Source organism: Gymnoscopelus microlampas (genome assembly GCF_963454915.1).
Source record: "Gymnoscopelus microlampas genome assembly, chromosome: 21".
Classification (NCBI taxonomy): domain Eukaryota; kingdom Metazoa; phylum Chordata; class Actinopteri; order Myctophiformes; family Myctophidae; genus Gymnoscopelus; species Gymnoscopelus microlampas.
Genome location: NC_139958.1, coordinates 41,009,434 through 41,024,057, shown reverse-complemented (window position 1 = coordinate 41,024,057; position 14,624 = coordinate 41,009,434). Strand labels below are relative to the sequence as shown.

Here is a 14,624-nt window from a genome sequence, read left to right as displayed (position 1 = left end):
GGCCAGCAACCTCAGTATAATCATGTGGACAGTATGGAGTCAGTGAGAGAGTGAGATTATTATTATTATTATTATTATTATTATTATTATTATTATTATTATATTTTATAAAGGTTTCCATTTTTGTTTTTTTCTGCCTTTATTGATAGTTTAGTAGTTTGACATGAAATTGGGAGAGAGGGATGGGGAGTGACACGCAGCAAAGGCCGTCGGGATCGGGTTTCTATTAAATAGTTATGCATTCATTATTATGACAGTAAAGGAAGTTCTGGGGCCTTGGACAGAAACTATTCGAGAGTGAATGTATTTCAGTTCAGTTGTGAATGTAAGAGTTGATTTCTTCTCTTCTCTGTGATACTTTATGTTTGTCCACCAATGCAGCAGAAACCTCACCCAGGTGTTTTACATTTGACTTGGAAGACTATAAAAGGCCATGAGAGACATTTATTTGGACTTCTAGGGGAGAGTATGGGACAGACCTCATTAACTTAGTAGACAAAACCATATACATTTACTCTTGTTCTGTCCTCAACAAATGTAGCTGGGGATCCCCTGGAACCCCCTCGTTTGTTTGGTAAAAGGTTAAAGCTCAATTTTGTGATAGTAATCATTGTTATAGAGTGTTTGTTCAGTAACAGGGGTCTCCCTGTCTCTCCAGCTCTTTTCTGTTTAATAAAGAGCTGGAGAGACGGAGACTCTTATCAACAAAGTCACACAATATCAGTGGTAATCAAACATTTTTGCTCGAGACCCAAAAGAGACATTTGATGTCTTGCCGGGACCCAAACTAGTGAAAATAGCCAATCTGCTATTTTCACTACTTTTTAAACGCTTTTTTTATTCATAAAATTTCTTATTAACGTAGGAATTTCCTACGTTAAAGGATATTCGCGACCCATAAAAATGTATCCGTGACCCAACAATGGCTTCCCACCCATTGTTTGGGAAACACTGCTCTATAGCAGTCATTACTATCACAATATAGAGCTATTTAACACTTTAAAATATAATAATAATAACTAACTAATAATAACTAAAATGACGTACTGCACCTGTAAGGCAGCAGGAGCCTTTTATAATCCTTTCATTTGACCCCTGACCTCAATGAATGGCCTCTGACCTGTGTGGGCTAACAGAGGTCACGTTGTGACATCACCAATTCCTCAGGACCAATCAGAGACCTTGTTACACAGAGACACCCCCTATTATTTACTGTGACTGGCCAGTTTATTGCATTGCCTAATGCGTGCGCACAGACAGACAGACAGATAGAGACACAAACACACACACACACACACACACACACACACACACACACACACACACACACACACACACACACAAACTCACGTGCACATGCACATGTGCACACACGCACAAATGTTTGCACGAGCATACACACACCACACTCACTTGCGTGCTTGTATATCGGCGATTATTTTGTAATAATCATCTAAATCTACAAAGTAACGTGTAACTAAATCCTTCAAATTATTGTAGTGGACTAAAAAGTACATTGTTTGCCTCTGAAATGTAGTGGAGTAGACAATTCATAATCAAGTAAAGTAAAAGCACCTCTTAAGTACAGTACTTGGGTAAATGTACTTAGTTACTTTCCACCACTGAGCATGTGGGCAGTTTTTATCCTAAATGAGTTGGTGTATACTGCCACCTATTGACGTTATGGTGAAATGCTAATATAATCATACAGGTGAATTGTCAATGAACCAACAGTTCTAAATTGAGCCCTTTGCTGGCTAACCGGAGGACTCACCCCAAAACACGCTCGCCATAATTTTTTCTGCGGACCAGTGGTTCTTATATTCTTGTATTTGTTTTACTGAGGATAAGGTTAGAAATATGTTTAGGGTTAGACATAGTTTGACTGAGGTTACATTTAGGAACAAGGTTAGGTTTTGGCACGGTTTGGGTTACGTTTAGGAATAAGGTTAGGTTTAGGCATAGTTTACTGAGGTTACGTTTAGGAATACTAGGTGAATACCGCCGGATTTGCCCTGGGGCGACTGTGTTTTGGGGCGAGCGTTTTGGTATTCCTTTGCTGGCCTTTACCTTTTTCAGTTACAAATGACAACCTTGAATGACAACCTTGAAAACTTAAAAGTTGAACCTCTATCAGTTGTTTAACAAAGGTGCAGCTATTGACAGTCAACACCTAATTATAATTACTAGTTATATTTTAGAATTATTATCAGGACGAACCAATTAAAGTATGATCAAATACTGAAAACAAAATGAATTGCATGTAAACTTAGGTATAGGCTACTTAGGTAGTGTAGCCTACATCCCATTGGCTGGAGGGACAGTCACATTGGCTGCTGTTACATGGACAGTTGTATTCGGAATGAATACACTTCTATTCGGAATGAATGAATGGATGAATACATTCCGAATAGATTTGCTCATGTAAACACCCCAATTGGAATAGAATATTCCATTCCAGTCTGACCCGAATGCATTTTCATTCGGAATAGGAGGGGTGGTATAGACCGTTTGAATCGGGTTAAATCAATCGGAATTGACCATGTAAACACTTTATTCCACGCGCTCCTGTCTGTTTGGAATACATGCATTCCTTTGCGCATGTCCGTGCTTAGTAGGGCTGTCAGAAGTGTCCAAAAATGACCTATCAAATCTCTAATTCGGCCACGGTTGGTGCTGAGAAGCGCTCGCTCCTGCGGGATAAAATTAATGATTCTAATAGCGTCATTTAATAAGCCTGTAATGGCCCAGACTTGTCCAGGAGAACGGACGCTCCGAGGATTGCTGGCCTAGGCTACACTTATATGGATCTTTTTCTAAACAGGTATTTTAGTCCTCAGTTTTTAAAAAGAATCCCTGGCCACATGACAAAGATTATTCTTTTTTAATCCCTGTCCACACGTAAACGCAGAAACGCATTGTTCAGCATGCAAGTTTCAATTTTAAATCAGATTTTATTTTATGATTTTTATTTATTTTATATATGAGGGGCCAAATACATATACATTTTTAATCGCATGTTAAGGCCCAATACTGCAATAGCTGCATTATTTTAATAGCATACGTGAACAAAAATAAATGAAAACAGCATTATTAGGGCGCAACTGCAGCGAAAACAGATGAGTTTTACTTCATCAATTCATTACATGGGCAGCCGGAACGGTCGTCCCAAAGCACCCCGCCCCACGCACCTTTTGAGCGGGCCATCCACGGCTGCTCCATGGTGGCGATTGTGTTTTAGGGCGACAGACCCGTTATATTAGGGTGCGTTCGGAAATTACGCACTGGAGCACACTCGCCTATTAGTTTGTATTGGCCAGTGCGCTTAGTGCTGTATTTTCGAACGCGCCCTATACCTCTATGGACAGACCCCGTGTGCGCACCGCGCGCTATCGGCGCAGAAAGAGGGTTTTCGTCACAGTGAATGAGTTACAGCATGTTTCAAAGCTTTTTCATAATAATACAAGAAAACGTGACACTCGGCATAATGAGTAGCTTATACTTTCTACTTAAGTATATTTTGATGTCAATACTTTTGTACTTTTGCCATAAATGAGCGTGCCTTGTTTCATAGACTGTAGTCTCTCTCTCTCTCTCTCTCTCTCTCCTTCTCTCTCTCTCTCTCTCTCTCTCCTTCTCTCTCTCTCTCTCTCTCTCTCTCTCTCTCTCTCTCTCTCTCTCTCTCTCTCTCTCTCTCTCTCTCTCTCTCTCTCTCATTATAATGACCATGAGCGGTCCGGTGTTTAAGTATTATTATTATTACTCTCCGCCAGGAGAGTATTGTTATCACTGCGTTTTCACTTTCTAAACATGACACACCGATTGGTCAAGCCTCACGTGACACGTGAAATACTGTGATCTGATTGGCTAGTGACGACATGATGCCTATATATACATGGCATCATTTTGACAGTGTCTCCGACACTGTCAAAATGAGGTAAGACGGGAACCATGGGAAGGCTGCATGGCTGCATGGCTGATACATAATTGGCAGATAGGACAGATAGGACATTTATATAGACAAGAGGGATATGACACTTACACAGACAGGACGGACAGTGTACAGACAGGACGGATAGGACACTTATACAGACAGGACGGATAGGACACTTATACAGACAGGACGGATCGGACACTTACACAGACAGGACGGATAGGACACTTACACAGACAGGACGGATAGGACACTTACATAGACAGGACGGATAGGACACTTATACAGACCTTCGCGACCTTCGAACCAACACAAGTCTTCTGGCGGAGAGTTGTGCTCCGAGGAGCACTTTTTCTAGTTTATTATTATAATGACCATGTGCGAATGCGCGATGACATCATCGTACGGTACCTACATGAGAAATGTGACAAATACTATAGGCTAGCCTACGTTTTACCGTGTCTGGTACCAATACAAAAAAAGAAACTGGTCTGAACTTGTAGATCTGCTACTTTTGCATTAAAACGGCGATGACAAAGGAACACAGGCTTGCACCGCATACAACGCTGCCTGGTGCGTTGCTTCCGGGCCTGCCTACGACCGATAGACCTCCGCCGCGGAGGCACAAGGGGGCTATTGCCTCCTCCCATGCCCACCAGGGGAAGCTCTGCTCCGGGTAGTGGCCCCTGGTCCATGCCCGGGCGTAGGCGGGAACCACTTTGCGCATGTCAAAAGTTATATTCTGAATGAATGCTTTGGTCATGTAAACGAGGAATACTTTTATTCAGGTCCCATGTAAACAGGTGAGTGGATCAGATTCCTCTATTCAGAATGAGTTCATTCGGAATGAATTCATTCTGAATGAATACATGATGGTCCATGTAACTGTGGCCAATGTGATTGTAGGCAAACAATAATGTGTTTTTTTGTTTCGTTTTTTTAGACCAGGTGTCTTCAATGTTTTTCAGGCCAATGACTCCTTAGCTGAGAGAGAGATGAAGCAGGGTCCCCACTAAAATATTTTGTTTTTGATAGGTCCAACCTTGATCTGTTTAAGTGACGGCTGCATTCATTTACAACCTGCTCATTTTAAATGACATGAAAGCACCAAGGCCTAAAACAACAACCCTGCAGCCAAACCCCATGATGAAGATGAAGATAAACCAACACACTTATCAAGGTGTGAAGATCACAAGATAAACCCTTCTCTTTCTGGGAACCATTTTCTGCTTAACTGAAGAAGAGAGAGAAGAAAATAGAAACAACATGTAATACAGCAGAGATGACTGTCAAAACATCCTGTGGTTTATGAGTTTTCAGGTAAACACTTTTTTTTTAAAATAACCTTTAGACAGACATTAATACTAAAACGTCTATAAACCCAGAGAAGTGTAAGCTGGTGCTTCTCAAAGTGGGGTCCGGGGACACCCAGGGGTCCTTGAGGGGGTTCCAGGGGGTCCCCAGCTAAATGATTTGATAGTTAGGAACCAAATGGACCCTCATGGGTCTGTAACTCTGACTGAGAGTGCACAAATGGAGCCAAATGCACCCTTATGGGTCCATTTGGTTCCATTTGTACACTCTCAGAGTTATGGTGGTCTGTGGTCTAATGCAGGGGTTCTCATAGTGGGGTCCGGGGACCCCCAGGGGTCCTTAAGTGGGTTTCCCCAGCAAAAATGTGTTCATATATCAAAATCAATTTAACCATATATCGACTTAAAAAAAAAAAAAAAAAAAACTTTAGAAAAATGACTGAATATTTTTTATATTTTTGACACCGCAAATGTGGTATGGGGGTCCCTCCCTGGCTCACAACATATTTTCAGATGGGGGTCCGTGGCCAAATACAAATTAATTTAGGGGTCCTTGACATGAAACAGTTTAAGAAGCACTGGTGTAAGCTACTCTCTGTAACCACAGACCACATCCACCTGCACCAACACACAGCTTCACAGGAACATAAACACTCCTAAAATAGACTGAGGTACTCTCACATGGTTTGACTCAGTTTCATTTACACTATTATATTATTATTACACTATATATATATATATATATATATATATACTTTTTTATTGGGTACAATTAAATAGCATATAGCAAAAGTCATTGCATGTAAAGTCACCCCCCTTTTTTTCTTCTTTTACACATCACAAAACAACCCAAAAGACAACATGCAGTCCCCCCCTAAACAAAAACAACGAGTAAACAGCACAACAAAGAAAAACAACAACAACGTAACAGAAAAAAAAAAATACAAAAATACAAACAAGGTCATGAGTCACATCATGGGTCATTGTCATTGTGTCATACACCAGTGGGAGAGACTCTGAAATCCACTGTCCGCTACACTTGAAGCACACAGAGCATTCTATTTCTGGAGAGGTATGATTATTGAAATATTCAATGACAGGTCTCCATGCCTCAAAAAAGCCTTCAGTGGTTCCTCTGAGAGAGATTTTTTTTTCTAAGCTTAAGAAGTACATCACATCATTAAGCCATGAGTGAGAGGGTGTTTTTGGAGATTTCAAAGATAGTAATAGCCTATTCTTCTTCTCGCCAAGAGACGTGCACAAGCAATGATCTCTCTCTGTAAAGGGTTTGATTGTGTGCCAAATATAGCTAGCAATGGACAGGGTTGCAGTGCAGTTTCTAGAACCTACGATAGTGTGTCAAACACAAGTGACCAGAACCGTTGTAACTGCGGGCAAGACCAATACATGTGTGTGAGGTGTGCTTGTGTCTGGGCACAGTGATCGCACTTTGAGTCGGCCTCAGGATACATTTCAGCCACCCTGGCTTTCCTAAGATGAGCTCTATCCTCTATGTACTACTTTCAGTTGAATTAAACTGAGCCGTGCACATGAGGGGTAGTTGAGTTCACTCTATATAAACAGTCTGCCCACCACTCACCTGTCAACCCTGTCCTCAATTCTCTCTTCCTTTTTTTATTTTTATTGCTGTGTATACAACAGTAAGAGATGAGATAAATGTATAGCTGTCTGAAATTAATCCATTCTCCGTTGGTGACATTAGGAGCAGTTTTTCTCCACTTCTGGTTATTAGGAAGAAATGAACCAAATACTTGTTTCACAAACTGACGGATCTGGAGAAAATTTGAGTGTAGTTATTATCTTTATAACTGAGAGCACTTTAATCATTGGTGACTCTAGGCAGTACATCAGTTGCATAATTTCAGCTTCAATAATTGTAGAAAAAAAGTTGACCTATTAACAATAATTATGTACGTATCGTTGCTGTCCGACAGATACCAGCTACAGTAACTCCATGCATTTTTTTCCATAACTCAGTGCTATTGAACACCCTTTACGTCTGTGTGTTGATTAAAACAATATTGAACAAATGAAAAGTATTACAAAGTGCTTCTGACAAAACCAGCTAACTCCATTGGATCCTCAAACTTTCCGCTAAACCAGCAGTCCAGCAAAGGGGGGTGGAGTTAGCTGGTTTTGCTGACTCCAGGCTCCACCCCCTTTTGACCTCCAACCTCATTGTGAGCTTGGAGGTTCATTTAGCTGTACTTATCAATGATGAACAAAACCTCCTAACTCCACTTTTTGTTTTGTTTTTGTCATTTCCTGAAAAATGAACATTTTGGAGTTGGCCGGACAGCAGAGATATACGTACATAATCAACTATATCCGCCTAAGACCACGGCATATCTGTCTGTGATCCACTCATACAATACTGACGAAGGTCCTATGACCCAAATGTTTGCTGCTTTTTTGCACCTTTCACTTTGAGCACAGAGCACTTTATGAGCATGGTAAAAAAAACAAAAAGAAAAAAATGATAAAAGAAAAATCATTTTCTTTGTCTCTGTCTAATGAGTCTTCCTTAATAGTTTATGCAGAGAGCGACTCTTTTTATACCGGTTTTCCCTTATGCTTTTGAGACCACCGCACCTGCAGTCCACCCTGAACAACAGACACATAAGGGCACAACAGTTTACCCTGGACTTATGGCATGTGGTGTGGCATGTGGTGTGGCATGTGACATGACATGACATGACATGTGGCATGGTATGTGGCATGGCCCCTCCTTGGAGGGGCGGCCACTGCTGGCGCCCAACGAGTCGGCATCCGCAGATGTGGAGACAAGTCGAGTGGCTGGTTGCATTGCACATGCTCTCTCCTCGGCCTCCTGAAGTCCACCATCAGCTCCATGGTCTTGTTGACGTAGAGGGCGAGGCTGTTCTCCTGGCATCAGAGAGCCAGTAAACTGATCTCACCTCTGTGGTCAGACTCATCAATGTTGACGATCTGGCCTTTCACTGTCATGTCGTCAGCATACTTGATGATGACATTGGAGCTGTGTGTGGCTATGTGGTATGAATAAAGAAAGGAAGGCTAAAAAGTACCAAAAAAACATAAAACAACGTAACGATGTCACTGAGCACAATAGCTGCCTTTCATGTCATAAAATACAGTAATATGTACAGTAGGCTAAAGGAACATTTATACTCAAGTGTCAAACGCTGTGTTGTTGCTCAAGGAGCGCACGCAGATGCATACGCAGAGAGTCGGAGGAGGCGTCTACCTTTTTATGTCTATGTTAAACCACTGTGATGACTCTGTGTGTGTGTCAGTCTAGTCAGGAGCTACAGTGACAATGTGGTTTCTGCAGCTGCTGCTGCTGCTCTGCATAGCAGCCACCAGCCCCGTGACCTCAGAAGGCAAGTGACAAGTTTTTATTTAAACTTTTAAAATGTTTGTGAACAATACTGTGTTGTAACACAGTATCATACATCTGTTGTTGAATTTAGAAATTATTGGGCATGAAAACTAAATGTATGCATCATCTGTGGATCATATGGCCCAATCTGACAAAGGCTAAGTCTTTTAAAATATTTGGTTTAAAAATGTTTTACTTCATAGTAAGTAGAGATTAGAGAATCATTGCTACGAAATGAAACATTGGTTGTACAATTTGAGCCACCAGTTTTAGAGACACAGCTTATAGAATCAAACTGTATTTTTGTGAAAAAGCCGTGGAAAGTTTCTGTCACCTCTCAGACCACACATCCCACAATGCATAGCACCTACAGTAGATTACAATCTAGTCTAGAATCAGGGTTGCCAACAGTCCCGTGTTGGTATTAGTCGGGACGCCCTGTATGTTGATCTAAAGAAGCGCATCATTTACGGGACGTCATTTGTCCCGGGAAAAGGTAAGATGCATATAAAACATTTTGCTCTCTGTGCATGCTCCAGGCAGTGCATCTGTCTGCCTGGCCTGCCTGTGTGTTTGTGTGCTGTATAAGGGCGCTAGGACCCTGGGGGTGCCACTCAGTTGACAGGGCAGGCACAGTGTGCACTCGTGCGTGAGTGTGTGTGTGTGCTTGTGTGAGATTCCCTCAGGTGGCCGCGGCATCATTTTGTGGCATGTGTGTGTGTGTGTGTGTGTGACCCCTCCCGTATTGCTGGGTGGCAATGTTGGCAACCCAATTAGCCAGACAAGATTTCATTATCGAAAGAGTGGGCAAAACCATACCTATATTAAATTGTTTATAAGGTCAATATAAGAAAATAACCTTTCCACAGGAGCAGCTTTTTCATATTTATCACACATTTTGTTATTTTCCCCATACGTACATGACAGGTGAAAAGATTACAACATTTAAAAAATAGTTATCATAATGAAACTTCCCCAGTTGATTACTTACATGAAGACAATGATTTATCGTATTACAAGTTTTCTGAAATTGTATATTTAAATATGCAAATTAGACATTAGGAAAATATGCCCGAATTTGCATAACTTTCCAGAATCAACATTGGAACATTGGACAAAGCCAGAGTCAACATTCTCATTTCATTTTGTTAATATGTCGGAGTCAAATGTTTTGGGGCTCTGCCTCATGGACTAAATGCCTAATTTGCATATTTAAATATACAATTTCAGAAAACTTGTAGTACGATAAATCATTGTCTTCATGTAAGTAAGTAATCAACTGGGGAAGTTTCATTATGATAACTATTCTTTAAATGTTGTCATTTTTTCACCTGTCATGTACGTATGGGGAAAATAACAAAATGTGTGATGAATATGAAAAAGCTGCTTATGTGGAAAGGTTATCATATATTTATTTACTTATATTGACCCTATAAACAATTTAATATAGGTATGGTTATGCCCACTCTTTTGATAGTCATTGCTCAATTTTGGGGCTCATGGACTAAATCTAGAATGGGCATTCTGTGATCTATCTATATATTCAGCACTGTGTGTGTGTGTGTGTGTGTGTGTGTGTGTGTGTGTGTGTGTGTGTGTGTGTGTGTGTGTGTGTGTGTGTGTGTGTGTGCAGTATGTGCGCGCACGCATACGTGTCGTACACTCTCGCTCCCTCCACATGGAGGATATCAGCGAGGCTTTGCCAAACCGTTACTGTATTCTTTGATTTTGAAACGGTGTAGATTTAATGTTGTTATTTAACAGCCCCTCAGGTAGGGGAGAATGGGATAAGTTGAGCCACTTTCCACTTAAGTTGTCCTGGAAGCAAGGCAAAATGAGATCTAAACATCTACCCTTATTTCAGGATGTCTTCTATCAATCGAAATTATGAGTAAGCATCTATGACAAAAAAATTATAAAAAAATACGACTTCTAAAAAGTTTTTAAAAGTTTAAACTTGAACAAATAATGTATTCACTTATCAAAAATAATTTAATAACACATTTCCCTTGCAAATAGTCGTATTTATTTTCTTAACGGTTATTTAAACAATATAAATCTACTTAAATAAGTTTCTTATAAGTTTCTTATTCAGAACCTTTTTCTAGTTTTATAGTTTTCTAGATAAAGGGGATGGTTCAATTTACCCACTGGCTCATTTTACCTTACCATCTTATTATAGTGGCAGGGAAGAACAGAGTAAGATCACCTTTTACATTTTAAATGACTATGTCCAGAAAAAAAGAGAATTCTATAATAAAGTGTTAATTTATCTGGTCTAGTATTTGCTATATTGTCCTTATACAAATATTCCAGCATGGATGTCAGGCTTTATAGTGACAACGATTAACACACACATTCACAGTAAACTTCACTGTGAATTCATGTTAATATCTTGCTCAATACTAAGTATAGATTTGTACTGATTGACTCAAGTGTAGTATAACCTTGTAGTGTCCCACCCCCCCAAAACGTGTTTGGTATCCCCCAAAATGTTGCGCCGCACGCTGCACGCTGTCACCTTTTTCACCATGGGCCTGTGTGTGTGTGTGTGTGTGTGTGTGTGTGTGTGTGTGTGTGTGTGTGTGTGTGTGTGTGTGTGTGTGTGTGTGTGTGTGTGTGTGTGTGTGTGTGTGTGTGTGTGTGTGTGTGTGTGTGTGTGTGTGTGTGTGTGTGTGTGTGTGCTGATGTCATGCTGACACAATGTCCGTATTTTCTGATGACATCATGGATCCTTTTATCTCCATATTTTAATAGTTTGGTCATAATGTTAGAGGTACTGTGTACCACACTGTGGGTGTAAGAACAGGTACAACATAATGTTAGACAGTGGTGTAAAGTAACTAAGTACATGTATTCTTAGGTTATTTTACTTTACTGGAGTATTTCCAATTTTCAGTACTTTTACTTCTACTCCACTACATCTATCTTTGTTTCTTACTTTTTCCTTTATTTATGCAGGGAAGCCCATTGAGAGCAAGCTCTATTTTTCAAGGACGCCCTGATAATAGCATATAAAATACAATACATACATAATGAATAACAATAACCAACATTTGAATCACATTATAATGTCACATACAAATAAACATAGTTTTACATGAAGCAGGTGCAATCACTATGTAGTGTGTCCTCGAGAAGCACCCTAAATGTCTCTATTGAGACCAATCGCACCAGTTTCAAAGAGTCCTGAAGTTTGTTCCATTTTATATGAAAGCCTTCTTTCCTTGTTCACTGCTCTTACGTTTGGTTTCAAAAGCGAGGGTAGGTATAAAGGAAGTTTACCACACAAGGCCCTAAAAATAAATAAAATACAATGTTGCTCTCTACGAACTGCGAGAGATGGCCAACCCACTTTATCATATAAAATGCAGTGATGGGTGAGATAAGTAATCGCCAGTAATAAAACGCAGGGCACTGTGGTAGACTGCTTCCAGAGGCTTCAGTGTGGAAAGTGAAGCATGCATATTGTCGCCGGGCGGTTTACGGAGGTACGTCCGTCCCGTATAGGCTTCTCTGACTAACAGGTAATTTTCTATTCGAGTGAACTAACCCTTCAATTCATTCATAGAAAGCACTTAAGCCTATGGCGTAAGATATTCACTCCAGTTCGTTAACCAATCTCCATCTTAAGGCCACACCCTTTTTCAGCTATAGGCATCGACCAGGAACAACCCATTAATCCCTCGATGCCTATAATCACCTTAATTACTATTGGCTATCCTACTAATCGCGTGCAAGTTATTGTGATTACTGGTTTGATTATTCTGAATTTATTAACAATGTCAAAATCCAGGGTGTTGTTTCTAATAATGACTAAACCCTTTTAATCAATACCATGGGGTTAGAGGTAACCCATAAAATCCTTATATATATATATATATATATATATATATATATATATATATATATATATATATATATACATATATACATATACATATACACATACATATACACATATGTATGTATATATATATATATATATATATATATATATATATATATATATATATATATATATATATATATATATATATATATATATATATACATATACACATACATATACACATATGTATGTATATATATATATATATATATATATATATATATATATATATATATATATATATATATATATATATATATATATATATATATATATATATATATATATGCACAAATCTATTTTTAGTCTTTGAAGGAGATAAACCAAATAAGGGGAATTATTCCCAAAGTGTGTAAAATAACTTCTCTTTTAAATGCAGGAAATGTAAAATGTATTATAGTATTGCTTACAGCTTTAAGCAGAAGATTCAGGTAAAAGTAAGTAGATTGAATACAATGTTCAATTAAGCTGTTACAAATTAATCCATATCACATACATGAGAATATTAAAGTTCTTTCCAAATAGATCTCAAATACATATACTCTTACCCTCCCATGCTGTGATAAAACAAGACATAACTAAAATATGGCCTTCTGGTAGTTCCTTCCAATAATCCAGATTCCTTCTTTCTACCCGATGTCTATTTTAAAGCAGAGCGAGGTATAAGGCGTACAATCTTTCCCTCGCCTGACTACAACCTATTAATAGGCTATAAAGGGTGAGGCCCCTTATAAGACCCATCATCAAAATGGGAGATCTTTTAGTCTCATACACGCACTATGTTTTTGGCAGATTTTTCTACCCCATCTATTATTAAGCATCTAAATTCCATATTCGCACAAGTCAGAGGCTAATTCCCCAACTCGGGTGATATGGTGAGATTACTCTAACATACCCCAGGTCTCTAACGACAGTGCACAAAGTCTCTCAACAACTTGCTCTCTGAACATTGTTTATAAAGGGCATTTTGGCCCATCCTATTTGTCCTACCACCCACGTTCTCTTGACCATATCCCGTTTATTACCCCATGGTCAGCGTGGCTGTGCTTGATGCGTCATGACCCTTTTAATCTATGTCTGGGACATATCACCTCTTCCCTATTCTTACACACTATTTCACCATATGCAATAACCTTAGGGAAATAATGTTTCCATAGTCTCAGTAGCTGTTACCCTATACACTAGTCGTGACCATTATTTTCCTATCTAGACTATTTATCTCAGTTTACTTATCGTCTGCTGACTAACCCAAATAAACTCTTATTTAAGTGTAAAGCATTTACTCTTCAACAATCTTTAAGAATATAGTAAGCATTACCACACTTTATCATTATTTTGTTACTCCATCTCTTCTTATTTCCTTTACCTTTTACTGTCTTTAAGTATTTTTATTCTTATAGAGAGTAGAGTAAAAATAGTAGAGTATTTCTACTCTTTCTTCTCAAAGTCACACTCTCTCTACTTTTTGGCTCCTCGCCCAGCTTTCATGGTTTCCTGTCCTCCACTAGAAGTTCCTCTTTTCTAGCTGTTTGTTTTACTGCTAACCTATTTCGTCATTCTCACACACACTGCAGTGGCCCTGTCTTTTCTCACATCTTAATTTTAACCCCTTGCATTCAAGCTTGAAACAGAAAAAGATTTTAAGTACCCTCCTCAGTACTCGGTTCATCAAATGAACCCAGTTTAGGCATAAGGCATCCATACAATGAATATATGAAACAATATGGTGGAGGATCGCTCTGATCTCCCTCATCGCCAACTGATTCTCTTATGGACTGTCCGGTGATGATGGAGGGGTAGGTGAATTCCCCCTTCCTGGAGTGGAAGGCATGTAGACCAGGGAATTATGCAACCTGGTGATGATGCGGCCTGGTGATTGTGGTCGTTGCAACATCAACCTTATCAGCTGCTGCTGTTGGGGTGTCGCCTCTGGACCCTGTTCTAACTCCACCTCCCTGTGCTCCTCACTCCCCTGCTGCAACTCCTCTATGTCACTCTCCTCATCACTGCTTAACACTATCACAGTATCTCTGTTCCTAGCGTCTGATTCCATCCTGTCTTCATCATCGCTGACACTACCCTCTGACGCTCCTTCTCTCTCAT

General features: G+C 39.6%; 1 protein-coding gene across 1 annotated transcript in view; it reads left to right on the top strand.

Annotated features, from left to right (window-relative positions):
• Positions 1–14,624, top strand: part of LOC311038006 (uncharacterized protein) — a gene marked incomplete at its 3' end in the record, with an annotated part of 148,681 nt that overhangs the window by 61,460 nt on the left and 72,597 nt on the right. The window lies entirely within an intron of this gene.